General features: G+C 28.3%; 1 protein-coding gene across 1 annotated transcript in view; it reads right to left on the reverse strand.

Moving 5' to 3' along the window:
* LOC129957007 (adenomatous polyposis coli protein-like) overlaps window positions 1–15,747 on the reverse strand; it is a 126,274-nt gene extending 110,527 nt beyond the window's left edge. The window contains exon 1 of the mRNA XM_056069112.1: window positions 15,195–15,747. The gene's annotated coding sequence lies outside the window, so the exon portion shown is untranslated. The remainder of the gene's footprint in view (window positions 1–15,194) is intronic.
* Window positions 15,748–16,045: the final 298 nt, after the last annotated feature.

Here is a 16,045-nt window from a genome sequence, read left to right on the forward strand (position 1 = left end):
CTTCACACCACATTTTTCGAATCCGTTCAAAGAAAGTCCATCTGTCCGAATACAGATGAACACTCAAACTACAAAACGAGAAGAATTAAATAAAAAAAATGCTGCAAAGATTTCTTATCTATAGTGTAGATCCATATCAAATTGGAAACCAAATTCGTCAGAAGGTTGACCGTCTGTCGGTTTGTACTTTCACAAATATGCATGTAAACCAGACCTACTCAACCAACTACTCAAACCTACTACTAACATTGTGCCAATAACTATAATGAGTTGTAAAATAGAATGAAAGAATATTTTTTAAAAATTACTTGTTTATCATAAAGAGGTAAATATAGGAAAAAAGAGTAAAATGTTAAAAAAAACCGTTGTTTAAATTTAAAAATAAAAACTAATTATTTTTAGAAATTCTGAATGTAAATATATACAAGCGAATTCGTGATAAACATTCAAGTGCAAGCAGTAAATCGATTAGAGTATATAGGATAAATAATGCAACTATTTATAATGCAACAATTTATTTTCTATACTATCTAATCACATTGTTGAATTATAAAGAAATAATTTTATTGAGTATTGAGTTTTGAAATAACATGAAAGTAACTCACACATATCAATGTCTGGCACGGATTTAAAAAATAACTCAGAATTTAAAAAATAAAACTTATGCAAATAAATTTTATTCTGATATTTGTTTTTAATAACCGACAATTTCTTAGCAAACATGCTGCATAGACTAATTTCTCGACAAAATGTTTACTTCAAATTTCATATTTTTAATTTTCAAAAAATTTACCATTTCATAACTGAAAACTAATTGTATTCTTTTATCGTTATCATTAGACCTACGCTATGGAATTTTTTAAAAAAATAGAATAATAAGGAATACAATAATAGACTTAAAATAAAACGGCATTGCACCGACTGAAACCCTCTTTTAGTTCGTAATTTTTAAAGAGTAGCTAGAAAGCACTAAGAGAAGGTAAGGCATTAAATGATGACTTCAGTGACCTTGATATGGAATAGACAATAGACAACTGAATTACATTTTGTGTAACATTTATTATATATCCAATGTCTTTAATGGTATACCTGGCTTGAATGTCAAATGACTATCACGGAAAGAATTTATTTTAAATTTCATCTTCTTTGATAGGATTAAAGAATATGCATTGTATGCAATCGGTACGCTACAAATAATCGCGCAACATAAATTTAAAAGTATAGATTCTAAAAAATAGAAAATGAAAATCCTACATTGGAGTTCAAGTCCAAACAAAGCAACTTTTGTCTGAATTTTAAAATGGGCAAACGCAGACGACTATATAATGTTAGACAACTATGAAACTAATCTATATTCTTTTCGTTTGTGTAACACATTAAAAAGTTAATTAAAATTAGAGAAAAGAATAAGGAAATGAAATTGGTATCGTTAAAAAGATATTTTTTTCAGTTTTAAGATAATGTAAAAACTATTTTTGAGCGTTATATTTTAGGGAGATATAGATTAAGAACCCAAAAAACTGGCTCATTTTTTTAATTGGCGTTACTTCTGTGAAAAGTCAGTAGTGGCTTTTCTCTTATATTGAATTGCACGCGTGGCAAATTATATCACAATGAGATAAAAAATGCATATTTGTATAAAAAAATATATCAACAAACATTTAACTTTATAGTATCAAATTATTTGAAATTTTAACTTCAATTTAAAGATCTTAAATCCGATCAAAGGAATTCTTTCTGTCGGCTGTTCGAATATAAGTTAACAATAATTACAAAACAAAGAGAGCTGGATAGATAAAATTCGGTACATAAATTTAAGATCTATAGTGTAGACATCTGTCAAATTTTAAGCCAAATCTAACTAGGGATTGACAGTCTGTCAATCTGTACTTTCAGAAATAAGTAAGCATTATAATTCAAAAACAGTATGACAAACATATCAAATTTGGTACGAGATTTTGTGACTACAAAGTCAGTTTTGTATCAAATGTTTGCTTCAATAGGTTAAGAAAAACGTTTCTAAAACACAAATTTGATTTTGGGATAGTATTAACCTTATGCCTGGGATTAATCGCCAAATAACTCGCCAAGGATGACAGGATAGATTCAGTTAGTGTTATATTTACACCAAAAATTATTTCGTAGCTATTGTACGTCATTGCCAAGTAAGGTGTTCTCTAGCACAGCAAGTTCGTTAGAGAGTATGCGAGAAAGTTTAGAGAAGACAACTCCCACAAGTTTTATATGAAAACAATTTATCCGTATTGCACAAAGAGTAACAATGAATAACGAAAAATTTTAAATTTCTTGAGAATATGAATATTGATTCCAAACGCATTTGGTTTTTTTCTACCTTCTTAAGAAATCTAAACTTCTTCCAAAGCAATTCTTTTGCAGATTATTACTTTATAAACGGAAAACCATAAAATGAAATTATTCGCAATAGAACAATCTTTTCGCTCAAAAAAAAAAATCAGTGGCTTTTAAATGTACCTTTGCTCTTTCCCAGTTTCTAACTAATTTTGAAAATAGCCACCAATCAATACTAATGCATCTATTCCTACTAATGATCAAGTATTGGAAATAAGAATCATGTTCCGACTAATGGAAGATCATGTAGTTTCCTTTAAAAAAATGTAATATAATGCTAGAAAACTAACTCGCACATAAATCAGTTACTGAGAAATCAAGGACAGATAAATTAAAACAAAAAGAAAATCGTTTCTTTTAACGAGAAACTCGCTTTATCGCAAGCATGTCGTAAGGAATAATATTGCCAGTTTCTGAAGAATTCGGTAATTTGTTATTTTTCCAGGAAAAAAATTAAGTTTCTAGATAAAATTTTTGGTGACTGTCCGGTTTTAATTTCTTTTGCCTCATGTAAGCCTTGTGAATATCATATGATCGCGTTTATCAACAAAATTGCATCTTATTGTTATTCTTTGTGCAGATTTGGTTTTCAATAAAAATGATTTAATTCAAAATAAATAATAATATTTAATTACGTTTTAATGCAAAATATTATTACAGTGGACTCTCAGCAATTCAAAAGATATCAGATCAGATCTCTTCTGGATTGTGCAGGTTTGAATTTCAATAAAAATGATTTAATTCAAAATAAATAGTAACATTTTATTACGTTTTAATGCAAAATATTATTACAGTGGACTCTCAGCAATTCAAAAGATATCAGATCACAAGTCTTCTGGATTAACGGATAAGAGCCGATTCTCATATTTCATTTGCACTCTATCGTATACGTAGCATAGAGAAAGTACAGTAAACGTCAAAATATTCGAACTTGAAATTTTGACGAATCTTCAAGTCTTAGACCTCTCCGAGTTCGAAAAACACTTTTCTGGAAAACGTCCGTCTATTTGTCTGTCTATGACAAAGATAACTCAAACCCGCCTTGAGCTAGAGGGATGAAATTTCGGTACGACCGGAGAATAACCCCCTGCTTGGCACAATTTTCAAAAATCGCCAACAACGGTCTTGCGAAATGTTCAGAAGCAAGAGAGCAGATGTCCAATCATAGTGCATAATAAACATTGCCAGCTTTGGCGCGTTATCGCAACTTGGCGAAGAAGGGAGTTAAACTCCGGTTCACCCGATATACGATCTTTACAGCAAATGTGCAGATTTCTATTAAATTTTGAGTAAAATCTGCTCAGTGGGAGTTCGTCTGTCCATCTGTTCAAACATAAAGTAATACGATTGCTACAAAACAAAGAGAGCTAGATAGATAAGATTTGGTGAGCAGATTTAACATCTGTATTGTAGACACTTGTCAAATGTTGAATCAAATCCAACAGCGGGTTGATTGTCTATCGGTCTGTACTTTCAGAAGCATATTAACACTATAATTCAAAAATGCAATGACTTAAATATATCAGTATATGGTATGAGATTTTGTGACTACAAGTGCAATTTTGTATCAGATCTTTGTTGCCATCAGTTATGGAAATCGTGTCTAAAGCAAAAGTTCAATTCTAAGGTACTATTAATCTCATGCCAGGAATTAATCGCCAAATAACTCGCCGAGAATGACACGATAATTTCAGTAAAAATGCTCAATTCACGCCAAAAGTTAATATTTCGTAACTATTGTACGCCAATGCCATTCAAGGCGTTCTCTGGCATAACAGAATTATTATAGAATATGTGAGAACATTTTGGAGAAACTACTCACTCTTTACATTATTTTTTATATAAATAAAAATGAATGTGTATCTTTTATGCAAATTTACTATTTTTGCCCGATCTCGATAAAATTTTAAACGCATACTCTCCAGAAAAACAGGAAGGTCATTTTGTAACTTCAGAATCCAATAGTTATTGTAATTATACAATGTAAACAGATTAAAAATTAAATAAACTGTTGGTATTTTTCACCTATATTTTCTCCAAATATATCACAGCATAAAAAAGATTTTTTTATATTACCTTAAAACTGAAACAATTATTCTTTTAATAATACCAGTTGATTTTCTAATTTTATTTAGTTTTGAAAATTTAATTTAGGGAATAATCTAAAACACTGTATTTCATTATTGTGACAAAATTCAAGCTTATGACGAAATTCAAGAAATTCAAGCTTCCCTTACACCACACAATCGTGTATATTTTTTAATGTTAATATTAACATAAAAACCAGCGGAAGTGGTTTGCTAAGACTTTTTATGGTACTCTCCAGTGAAGGTTTTATTTCAGAGAAGTCCTTGAATGGTAATGGCATACAACAGTTACGAAATGTTAACCTTTGGCGTGAATTTACCATTTTTACTGAAACTATCGTGTGATTCTTGGCGAGTTATCTGGCGAGTAATCCCTAGCATGAGGTTAATAGTATCCAAAATCGAATTTGTAATTTAGACAAGTTTTTCTCAACCGATTGAAATAAAAATTTGACACAAAACTGCACTTGTAGTCACAAAATCTCATGCCAAATTTGATAAATTTAAGTCATTGCATTTTTGAAATATCGTGTTTGCATGTTTCTGAAAGTTCAGAACGACATACAGTGAACCCTTTGTTGAATTTGGCTAAAACTTAAACAGGCTTCTAGATTATAAACGTTAAATCTGTGTGCCGAATTCTATCTATCTGGCTCTATTCTATCTATACTATTTTTTGTCGTTATCATATTCATTTACATTCGAAAAGCCGTACAAACAGACTTTTTCCGAACGGATTTTTCTCAACATTTGATAGAAATTTACAAATTTGATGTTCAGACCGTATACCAAATTTCATTCATATAGCTCAAAAAGTGTAAGTTATATTTGTCACAGACAGACAGACATATGCTTTCCGAACTTCAGTCTAAAAACTGGAGATTTGTCAAACTCTCGAGTTCGAATTTTTTGACGATTACTATATTTTTTCTCTACTAAGTATACGAGAAAAAAAAAGATGGCTTTCTGTGAACATAAGCCTCGAAGTAGGATTTTTACTTCCTGTTTCAAATTTTCATGGCGAAATAATTTTTAGAAGATTCTTTTCATAAAATTAATAATTTTAATCTTAACAAATGAAAAAATAAAAATTTAAATAAAGACACATTTCATAATAAAAATTTATATATATATATATATAAATAAACTCTTATGTGATAAGAAACAGATTAAAAAAAAACATAAAGAATTGAGGGCAATGGAGTTTTTCTTCCAGACGATTTTTGTGACAAGTTTCCTTTTTGAAGCTGTCAAGATATACAAATACTTCGCTTACACAATGATAAGATAGAGCACGTACATCACAGAGGATGACACAGCTCTGAAAAGTAAACATAGATCATTGAGTCAGTAGTGAGCTGTCACCGGAAGTTTTAAATTTTGCAACATTTCATCATTAAATGCAACTGCAGCAAGTTATTTCAAACACTTTTAAACCAGAAATTGTCACTTTCTACTGTATTTATTGTTCAACTAAAACAGAGCTTTTTAAAAGTCTTTTCGGGTTAAAAAAATATTCTTCATCATAATTGTAATCGAAAAAATGCCGTTGCCACAATACAAACAAATAAGTAAGAGATTAAATATTAAGAATTTATTAATTATCGTTAAGCAACGAAATTTAGTTTGATATAAAAAAAAATGTCAAAGATATATTTCAAATTTTGCAGCTTTCAGAAATATTTGTTGTTTAATCTCTCTCTATTTATAAAAATGAATGTTTGTTTATATAATTTGTTATACAAATCTATGATTACTACGGAAGCCCATGGTCAACTTTGCAATGTCGAGAAGTTAATTTTAATGTACGATAATTGAAAATTAAGCTTCAATTAAGCTGTTTTCAGTTATAGTTTCTATAAATTATATCTTTAAGGTATCTGACTAGGTTCGAAGGGTATTTTTCAAAAAAAAAAATACTAATAATAATATTTATATGATGTTTTTAAAATTAATTTAAGGATAAAATCGTGAATAAAAGTGAAATTATTTAAATATATATGTAGCTTTTGAAGAAAATGCACATTTCGATGTAAATTTTAGCATTTACATACAAAAGCTAAGATTGATCCAGATTAAAAAAATTGTCAAGTTTTTTAATTTTCCTTTATAGCATTATATGCGTAATATATCTTAGAGTTTAACTAACTATTATCTGAGAATCATATTCAAAAATAAATTCTATCGCGTAATATATGAAATTATTGATGAAATTTTGGAATTTATTTCAACAATATTTACATTAAACAATCATAACAATAAATAAAAAATGAATAAATACAAAAGCAATAAACAAAAAAAAATTAAATATAAAATCCATAGTTCATTACATTTTGCACAACATAAAGAGATTTAATTATGTATATATTTTTTTTGAGATATGATCATACTCGTACGGTAAAATTATGAAAAAACTCGTTTTTCAAAAAATGCATTTATTTTCTCTATACTAAGCACACGAAAAAGTAAAAATGTTAAAATTAAAACAAGAAGTTTTTTATTTATTTAATATTAAATGGAAATTTCTGGTTCATTTTTGGAAATTTTCCAAACATATTTATATCGGGGGTGGGGGGGGACTGAAGTTTTTACATCAACGAGAAATCCAGAAAATCTTTTTTCTAATAAACACAATTCAAAGCCGCTGTGTAGCTTCCTTGAATTTTTAACGATTTTTTAAAGTTTGCAGAGGTACCTTTCTGTTAACATCTTCGAAAATTTATTCTCAGTTGTTATTCATGTCACGCAAGGGGGAAATTTGTTTCCGTAATGATTATTACGCACGAGACGATATACTATATTTCGTGTTTTAATGGGTTTTTATTTTCTTCTATACGTAGTATGGAGGAAGTATAGTAATCGTCAAAAAATTCGAATTCGAGATTTTGACGAACCTCCACGTTTTAGACCACCCTGAGTTGGAAAAACACATTTTTGGAACATGTTGGAACATGTTAATTGGAAAACTTTATGAGCTATAAGGGTGAGATTTGGTATACAGTATTTACATCAAATTTGCAGATTTCTTTCAAATCTTGAGTAAAATACCTTCAGAGGAAGTCTGTCTGTCTGACGTTTAGATAAAAAGTTAATGCGCTAATTACAAAACGAAGGCAGCTAGATAGATAAAATTCGGCACACAGATTTAACATCTATAGTGTAGAGAACTAAGCGTTCAAATTTTGAGCTAAATCCAACTACGAGTTGACTGTCCATCGGTCTCTACTTTCAGAAACATATACAAGCGATAATTCAAAAAAAGAAAATCGGTGACTTAAATATATCAAATTTAGTATAGGGTTGTTTTTACTACAAGTGCAGTTTCGTGTCGAATTTTGGCTTCAATTGGTTGAAGAAACGTGTCTAAAACACAAATTCGATTTTTGGATAATATTAACGCACGCTAGATATTAATCGCCAAATACCTCGCCAAACACGACACGATAGTTTCAGTAAAAATGCTAAATTCAAGCCAAAAGTTAATATTCCGTAACTATTGTACGCCAGTTCCATGTAAGGCTTTCTCTGGCAAGACAAGTTTATTAGAGAGTATGCGAGAAAGTTTTGAGAAGACCACTCTCATTGGTTACGTTTATGTTTTTAAACAGATCAAATAATGTTCTGATATAGTATTACTGATGTCATATCATCTCTTTTAGAACCTTTACATAAAAAAGAAAATGGAATATTGAACCATGCTTCTAAAGAAGTGTGTTTTCTCTGGTAATTTTTCAGTTGTCAAAACGAATGCAAACCGAAACTCCCGATATGGAAGAACAAAATTGAAGAAATCGCACAAATACTGAAAAATAGGTAGACAAAAAAAGTAGAAGGGGGGGAGAGAAAGATGCACAACACGTACATGTCAGAATGCAAATAAATTATAAAAGAGATGTTTACTGAAAATATTGAAAAACTACAGAAGAGCGACAACACAGACTTGAGGCACATGCTGAAAGAGAGTCTGATGGGAGACTTCGAGAAATTGAAGAATAACATAATATACGAGTTCAAGTTCAGAAAAATTCTTGTGGCTTGAATGTTACGCAATGGAGTTTGAGTACATATAGTTATAATTCCAATTGTGTGTATGAATTTGAAAAAGTTTGAGTATAACATAATCTATACATTGTACTATTAATGTCCTACATGGTGGTGGAAACTAAGGTTATGTCCTAGTTAGGCAGTAATATTAGGACATAACCTTAGTTCCTGCCGGTCACGATATAACGCCTTTTCTAGGAAGAATGCCAAATCATTGGAGTGGAGGTAATTCGATCCTATAACATTACTATGCCTATCAGAGAATAGTCTCATTATTGGGGGGCCCCAGTATGAGGGTCATTGTGAGTATAGAATCGATATCGAGCATTTTTTCAACATGTGAAATAAAATATGCCTGCATATATTGAAAATACAAGATTTCGTAAAGATAAAATTATTAAAACTATATAATATTCTGCTAATAACAAAAAATGCATTTTTTTTTTCAAATTCAACATTTTATTTTTCAAATATTACACTTTAAAAAGTATTTTAGCCTCTAAAATCATTTTAAAAATAGTAACGAAGCCAAAAGTAATCACAAATAAGCTGAAAGAAGAGCAGCTTAAAGGAAATAAATAAGATAAAGAGGCATCCAAGAGATAATAAGTCTGTCATGATTAATCTTTTTTTCTAGCAATCACAATGCAACTTCATGATAAACAATGATACATGATAGTATTTGCTCTCATTTTTACATATTTAAATAAAATACAAAAAATATGCAAGACAATAGACAAAGATTTGTTTAATAAACTGAGCTTAAAATATCCAAAAATTAGAGATAAATATTTAGATCAGGTTTATTTTATTTTATTGATACTGAAAAATTCTCTTTAACTTGGAAAACTAGTTTTAGATATCCTTTTAATTAAAAGATGAATATTTTTGCTTTTAACAGTTCGTTGGAAATTTAAATTTTTTATTCAAAATGGTTGACTTCATATTCAGCGCTAAAAACACAATTTTAAGTTATCGTTTGCTTTATTTAAATAAATTTTATATCATTTTTCAAAGTTTATTAATAATGAGCCCAATTAACTTTTTGTCGTTTTTAAAAATCGTTTGGTACGATCTGTAGTTCTTCAGAGAGTTATTAATTATTAAAATACGTTGTTGCAAAAGATTTTTTTTCGTTTTAATTGAAAATAAAACAAAACAGCTGAAAGATTTTGTGTATTATAATATATAAAATAATTATTTATATATAAAATGCTGGGATGCTATTGAATGCTAATCTTAATATTATCATTGTGGTTATGTATTTTCTACGTCGTTTCTTATACAAGTGAGTCGAATTCAATTAAATTTTGCACATTTATTATTTGGAACAAGAGAAATTGCTACAAATGTAAATTAAAAAATATATATACTACGAAATAAAAGTGAAAGCAAAAATTCTACTGAGTTAACGTCCATAGAAAACGACATTTTATCTTAATTTTAGGGATTCAAGTACGGGATTGAATGTTTTATTGAAATACTGGAATTAGTTTGAATTTTATCATAACAATATAAACATTGTCACAGATTTGTATCAAATTAATTTCAAAAAAATTATTAAAATCAGAGAAAAAATTACGGGAATGAAATGGGTATCATTAGAAAAATAGAGTAAGAAATCGTTTTTGAGAGGTAATATTCTTGAAAGATATGACTGAAGAACACCAAAATTTGTTCAGTTTTAATAGTACTTTTTAACTTACTTTTGTACTTAGAAATTTTGACAATGACCTGCTTTTTTTTCTCTCTAAAAGAGTGCGCGTGCTAAAATTCATTAAGATCGAAGCAAAATTTCCTATTTATATTAAAGACATACATTAATCACTATAAATTGTTAGATGTTAAAGGCTCAAAGGTAGCTTAAAAGTTAAATAACTCGCTTTAATTTCATATTTGTAGAATTTCTTTTAGATTTTGCATTTTATGATACTTATTTATTGTTGCTGTCCTCGTGTTTACTTGGCGAATTTCAGATTGCGTCAAGATCACCAAGACCATAGATTTACTAGATGATTGCGCCAAAATTGCCAAGTTGCATTTTACATAAAATATGAAGATAGTTGGATTCGCTGAGAATATTGGTTTTATTTAATTTCAGTTATATCTCTTATGCATATCTTGAATATCCTGATTTGCTCATCATAAACTTCTAATTGTAATAGATATTAAAGCCTTGGTATTTCAATAATTTTGGACCTGTTCATTTTATTGTGTACACAAGCATTCGTAATAAAGTTCAGTCATATCGCCATTGAAAGAGTAACATTTTGGATTATTCATCTTCTAATTGCACATTGTCATTCGCGATACTATAACTTCATCTGCTTGTTCCTCATATAAAATATACAGATATAAAACAGAATCCTTCTTTAGCTTGCAATACTATCTGGGATAAATATTAAATAAAATAATGAAGACGATTTTAATTTTATTTCAGTAACGAAATCTAAACTATCTATTATTAAAAATTATGAAAAAATCCATTAAAAAAGATAAGATGTAAAATACTATTGAGAAACTGCGACATTTGAATTTATAGACAAGAACTCTGAATTTTAATGCATGTTATACATAATAAATGTAAATAGATATACATTGTTTTGTTTAAAATTAATTCCTTATATAGATGAATATGATAACTTTTGCAGCCAAAATATAAATATTCTTTTTATTTTTATTATTGGAGCAATAACTGATCATTTATGGAGTTTATTGGGAAAAATCATTGTCGTTGCTTCTTATATCTCTCCCAATTTACATAGACATTAAGCAAGAAAATACGAAATGCGAATAAATTTTAAACTATCTGTACATTTTTTTTATCAAATAATGTTTTAATAAGTATAATACCTTTTTTATCATCTTATTTTGCGTTTTCTATTCTCACAATTTATGTTACAATATGGGTTGCTATTCATTCTAATTCCTAACCTTCCTTATTTTCCCCTTTAATTTTTAAAAATAAATATTACTATATGTTTAAAAAATCGATACAGTGTGGTTTTTCCTACAACTGTATATATATATATATATATATATATATATATATATATATATATATATATATATATATATATATATATATATATATATATATATATATATATATGGTTTCCCTTTTCATATTTTTTTATATTTATGTATATTTTATAAGTTTACATTCCCTTAATAATTTTTTCCTGGATTTTAGAATTGTCACTAAATAATCATAAGTAGTCTGGTATCTCGCAAATATTGTGAGGGGGGGATGAAAAAGAAATAAAAAGAAATGAACTGTTTCATACATAAAAAATCTAGTTAATGAAGATTCTCTTTTGAAGGCAAAGTGATTCGTTGATTGTACATTTTCATCTGTCCATCAAAAAGACAATCTTTACTACTAATAAAAACATATGTGTGAATAGTAATATTAATAATACAAGTATGTGTTGGCAATAAATCAAACGCCGGGTTATTAAGATCCGGAGTTTATGCACCTCGAACGATACATTCAGAGTAATTTATTTTTTTACATTTATAGAATTTGTAAAAGCCATATACTCGAACTTATTGAAACTCAAAGCAAATACCATCTAAATTTTGGAGCTTTATTCAAGCAGTTTTCCTAATTTTGCAATTCCTTTATTCTAACAACTTTCTTTACTTTTTGAAACATTTATATTACATTTTTTATATAATAAAATGCATAATAAATCCAATTTTAATTTAAAAAATACATTGTTTTGTCAAAAGCGAAATGTGTCCTCCATAAGTGTTGCTATATACTGAAATATCAAATATATAATTTTTAATAAACTAAATTCTAAGCCCTACATAAGAAATAGAAAGACAAGATTGACTACGTGCCCCTGTTATCTTATAAATAAATCGCCATATTTTTACTGATACAAAAGAGATTTTCACTCGTCTTGGCAAGAAGAAAAGACTCTTGGAAATTCATTTGAACGCGTAATGAAAATTTTTTGGAATTAAATTGCCATTTCCCTTTACATTATCTTTGTAAAAAAATACTTTAACTTTTATACCTTCTTTTCAGGGAAAAAAATCAATATTCGAAATCCTGTTCCTTACATAAACATTTTTTTCATCTAGAAAATGAATAAAATAAATTTTTTTGAATTAAAATGAGGTTTTTTTTTCTTACAGAATAAAAAAAAATATTTTTATCAATTATACCTTCTTTTCAGAAAAAGAATCAATATTCGAAATCCCATACACCACTTAAGTATTCTTTTCATCTTGAAAATAAATCAAATAAAATCTTCTGAAATAAAATGCGATTTATTCTTACAGAATAAAAAAATGTAAAAAAAATTATCTTTTATACCTTCTTTCGAGAAAAAAATGAATATTCAAAGTCACATAAACATTCTTTACACCTATAAATAAAATAAAATCTTTTGAATTAAAATGTGATGTGTGCTTACAAATATGATTTTCATAAAATTGCTTTTAAATTCTTCCTTTTTTAACACGACATATTAAAGCCAGCCTTCTTCAAAATGATCCGCAATCTAATGTTTTGCTGTTTCAAATTATCAAAATCTTTTACTGCTTATAAAGAAATGAAATTAAAATTAAGAAAAACTTGGATTTGGGAGAGTCAAAATCCTGCATTGCCTAAAAACCCCTAAAGAGTTTAATTCGTCCAGTGTCGCCAAAAAATGATGGAGAAGCCGCAGTTTCTACGACAACAGACGACACCAGACTTAATGTCTAGAACAATACACCAGATAGGTAACAATATGTTTGCCTATTAATTGGATATCCTAAAATACTACTTACCACAAAAAATTCATAAGTATTTGACCAATTTGGATTTCGTAGGCTTACCAATTAATTTAATTTTCCAAAATTACTTCAAATCCACTCTGACAGAAATTTCAGTATTTTTCTTATTTTGTAAAATTACTTATTTATCTCTTTAATTTCTAATTTGCATCGATTTTCAATCCCCAATAAATCAATACCGATATTAACAAATCTTTACAATTTAAAAAAAAATTCATCTAGATTCAACGAGGAAAAGAAGAAAATTCTATTATCTTCGAATTAACAATAACTTGAACTTTATTTCAATTTTACCTATTCAGTCACAACAAACTAACCCATTTAAATTGAATGACAGAGCAGTTTTCACAAAGCTAATTACATGAAAATATTAATTTAAAAAACATATTTAGGAAGTACATTTTCAAACGGTAAAATAATCAATCATTAATCTGCAAATAAACAATCAATAATGAACAAACCACAAGAAATTAAAAGAAATGCATTTCGAAAACAGTTTACTTTAAAAATAATTAAATCCAGAAACGCAAAAAGCTGGAAATGTGTAAAGCAGTTTATATTTTGAAATCAAAGATTGTGAAATTATCGTTTGTGTTTATGGAAATGTTTTTCCGTGGGGTATTTTTCTTCTTCTGAATGGCAACAGCCACAACTGTTATCTTCGCCTTTACAGTTTGACTATTTAGAATACTAGTACGTATAATTTTGTGAATAAAGAATAAAATAATGAAAACTGAAAAGAGAAATATGAACTTAGTATTATTTTTTCTACATTATTCGTAAATAGATTGACATAGAGTTGTAAATAGATTATCTCCTTAACGCTATACGAAAAAAAAAAATTATAATTGTTGATAACTTTCAATAATAACATACATAGGCATGCCAGATAGTTTTTTGAAAAATAATTTAAAATAAACTATCTATTTTACATATGGAAATAAAGTAAAAAGTATATCTTCTAAATTTCCTTGCAAAACTACGCAGTTTGAATCAATGGCTTGTCAGAGCAAATAACAAAAAAATGCATATGAAACAATAACTTTATAATATAAATAAATATTTTTTGTTTATCTACATCAAATATAATATTTTTAATCAATTTTTACTATGTTACATTCCATTTTAGGTGACAAGCAATATTTTAAGAAAAGTTATATTTTCTTCAAATATACTTGATTTCTTATGACTTAAATTCACAAGTTACTTTCAATTGAAAAATCAATTTTTTACATATTTCATGCTGCATATTAAAATAAAAAGCAATTTTCTTTGTTATTGAATTTGGCTTCAAAGTTTAAAGTTTCCATTTTAGAAATTTCAATTATAGCTTTTTCTTTAAATAAAGGAATGAAGTTAAATTCTAAAAAAATGTGTTGCTTCTAATTTCATAAAAAAGCTTTTGAAGACAACTGTAATTTCTAAAAATTATTACCTCCGCTTCTTTTATTCATAATAATAGAAACTGAAGGCATCAATTTAAATAAACAAATATGTGTAATTTATAATTAAAAAAACGATTGTTTTTTTTCAAAAATATCAAATTGTTTTCCAGTTTTAAAATTTATTTGATGCCAGCAGTTACTTTCTGAAAGATATCTTCTATTTTTCAATAAATAATTAGGTCTTTAATGCGAGACAATTTCATTATTAATGTAAGACTGGTGATCAAAATTAATTAAAGTTAATAGCTTGATTATTTTGAAAATTTTCAGAATATATACATATACAGAAAAAAATTTAAAAAAAATCCTTATAGCATTAAAAAAAATCATCCATGTTATATTACATTTGACTAAATAAACAATCAAAAATCGATGACTCGATATATTTTTATAAACACCAATAAATAAGCATTATAAATATAACATAAAAAATATCAAAAATTGGAAATCTTACCTCGAATTTTACTGAATCCTTTTTCATAGATAATTAAATATGGGAAAGCATTATTTTTTCATTCACTTCACAATCTTAGGGGAATAATGTTGTTGAACATTCCCTCAACCTTTCATGGCGCACCCTTTATCGAACTCACTGGAAAACTGCAAGCGATTTAGTGTTGTCTCACAATCATCATACAGTGTTTTCGAATTGGAGAAGACAGTCGACGAAAACTGCTCAATGTGAGTGTTTAATCGTTGTTTTTTTAATTTCGAACAAACAGACACATAAACATCTTTTCCTGACTCATCTCCCACGGTGGAATAGGCAGGGTCCGTATATCGTTTGGCGGAGCGATCGATAATCGTTCGGTTTATTCCATCTTCCGCTCTCCGCAGAAAACGAAACTAAACGCCGATACGGTATCCACACCCTTTTACACACACATCTGTTTTAAAAATGAAGCTTTCAACTATCCTGTGCAAAGGCAGCAGCACAGAGGAGGTAGCTTCGGCGAAAATCGTTTGGCGATTTGAGTTGTGAAACACTGCAGACGATTTTGGAGAGCGGTTCTGTTATTGCGCGTGGAAGGAGACGCAGTGCATGCTCGGGGGTGGTGGGTGGAGCGTTATTCATTTTGATGGCGCGGGAAAGGGGAACGTTTTGAAATTGAGACATGCGTGTGGGTAGGAGATTTGCATTTATCAAGTGGATATGATAATAGTGCCGCAAGGGGTCAGAGGCAGATGATTTTTATTTTATCATAAAACAAATTTCTGAACATTTGTTTGTGTTAACAATTAGCATAACAACGCAATTAAAAAACGTTTCTAAAAGCCAGTAATTTCTAAATCCAAGAACGTTAA

This window comes from Argiope bruennichi, chromosome 11 (genome assembly GCF_947563725.1).
Source record: "Argiope bruennichi chromosome 11, qqArgBrue1.1, whole genome shotgun sequence".
Classification (NCBI taxonomy): domain Eukaryota; kingdom Metazoa; phylum Arthropoda; class Arachnida; order Araneae; family Araneidae; genus Argiope; species Argiope bruennichi.